Raw genomic sequence first — 2,352 nt, 5'->3', positions numbered from 1 at the left:
TTTTTTTTTTTTTTTTTTGGCGCTGATATGTTGTCGAAAAAATCTAACATATAAAATTATTATTATTATTTTTTCAAGATAACAAAACAAGAATTCAGTACAAAGAGCCACAAGATATGGTGAGACAAAGACGAGTGCGAGTTAGGTTCTTGTATAAGAATGGTTTTTGTACCATTTTGATCTACACAAATGGAATTTAATGTTAGATAAAAACCCATAAAAGATGATACATAGACCTACAAAAGAAGGTGGATATGACCTAAAATTTGAGTGCGAATCACGTTCTCGTACAAAAATGGTTTTTATACCATTCTAATCTAAAAAAATGGAATCCAATGGCAGACAAAGACCCACTAAAGATGAGATAGACCCACACAATAGGATCAATGAGAGTCCAAAATTTGACTGTAAATTAAATTCAAGTACCCTAAATTTGAGTACAGATTAGATTCAAATACAAGAATCATTCTCGCACCATCTTGATCGATACAAATGGTCGATGTACAAAAACCTGATCCATACTTTTAAAATTTATGTTTTTTTCATTGTTTCACGTGCTCATGAGCCTCCCAAGTGGTAGGAAACCGTTGAGCAGTCAGTTGTAACCTGCCTCAAGTTTAAATTAACTATAGAAAAGAGGGGGAGGGGGTGGTTTGAGTAAAGCCCATATAAAAGGGAAAGAGGAAAAGCCTTGAGAAGGAAGAAGCCAGCTGATCCGATATTTGGGAAACCCTAAGGCGGCTGCAGCCACATCAGCATCCCCTCTATGGATTCTATACTACAACTGTCGGAATTCCCTTTCAGCCCTTCTCGTAATCGTACCTATGACCAGTGTTATCAATTCGGCCGAATAATTCGCGTGTTATCAATTTGGCAGAATAATTAGTGAATTATTCGGCCGAATCGAATTTTTCCGAATTTTATCAAAAATTCTGACCGAATCCGAATTAAAAATAAAATTCGGTAAAATTCATGATTTTTTCAAAAGTGAATATAAAACGCGAATAATTCGGACCAAATCCAAATTATTCGGTCCACTTAAACAGTATTTAAAGAAAAAAAACCCAAAAAAAATAAAAAAATAAAAACAAAAAAAATAATAAAAATAATGAAAAAAACCCAATAAGCTTTTTTGACCGAATCCTTAAATTAATCAACCAAATTATTCCGAATAATTCTCCGCCCGAATAATTCTCGAATCCGAATTTGCTAACTATGCCTATGACATGGAATCTAGTTCGCCCCACAATATTGAATCTTCATCTACCGATGCTATCTTCCCACCCGCTAAATCCATGAACCCACAACTACACGAAACCGTAGTTGCAGGGGATGAACACAAGATCTCACTATTCAAACTTGACCTTCTTCTAGAAATGAGCGCCGAAAATAATACAGTCGCTCACATCGCGGCTAGTTTAGAGTACCATTCCATCTTTAAACTTCTCTCAGACCGATTCCCAACTCCTCTTCAAGACAAACTCCGAAGAAGACACTCCCCTTCATGTCGTAGCAAGGTCTGGTCAGCTACCCATTGTCAAGTTCCTTTTGGATTGCAATCCATCAGGAGATGTCGAAAGTGGGGACGGAGAAGGTCAAGAACTACAGTACCTGAGAATGCAAATTATGAAAGGAAATACTGCCTTGCATGAAGCTTTGGAGAATAATCATGAAGAGGTTGCTCGGCTATTGGTTACAGCAGATCCAGAGCTGTCATGTTTGGTGACGATCACAAACTTAGCGAATGGAAGGGAGGAAGGACACCTCTTCACTCTGCCATCGTCGAGAGGCATCGAGGTATTACTTTGCACACTACTTACTGAGAGTATGGATCAGGTTTACGTACGAGAACCCTTCTCGTAAGAGTTGATATACACCGATGGAATCCATCACAGAATTGATTGTTGGGTGAATTCCATCTGTATAGATCAGTCCTGTATGAGGACTTGATCCGCTCTCCACTTATGGATCTTAATTCATGTTCATGACTTCAAAGTTGCTTTTAATGGACTCTTTAGTTTATCATCCGGTTTTTACTAAAAAATAAAAAAAAATAATCAAACTAGGTAGGGTAATCATACTTTCTAAATAGAATCTTCCTATTTAGAAATCATCCATAGCAAGGGCATTTTGATTGCATAATATAGTAAAATTTAATAGTCAGATTTGAAATGTTAGGAGTTATTTAACCACTTATGTTAGGAAATGATTACAAAAATTCCCATTCTGGTTTTTGCTTTGTTTCCCTTCTCTTCCTTTTAATTTTTTTCTTCTAATTTGAGGGGTGTATTTAGGGCCCGTTTGATTTTGAAAACATAAATAGAAATTTATGCCTATTTCTGTGTTTGGAAA

Source organism: Macadamia integrifolia, chromosome 5 (assembly GCF_013358625.1).
Source record: "Macadamia integrifolia cultivar HAES 741 chromosome 5, SCU_Mint_v3, whole genome shotgun sequence".
NCBI lineage: Eukaryota > Viridiplantae > Streptophyta > Magnoliopsida > Proteales > Proteaceae > Macadamia > Macadamia integrifolia.
Note: the sequence above shows the minus strand (reverse complement) of the source record.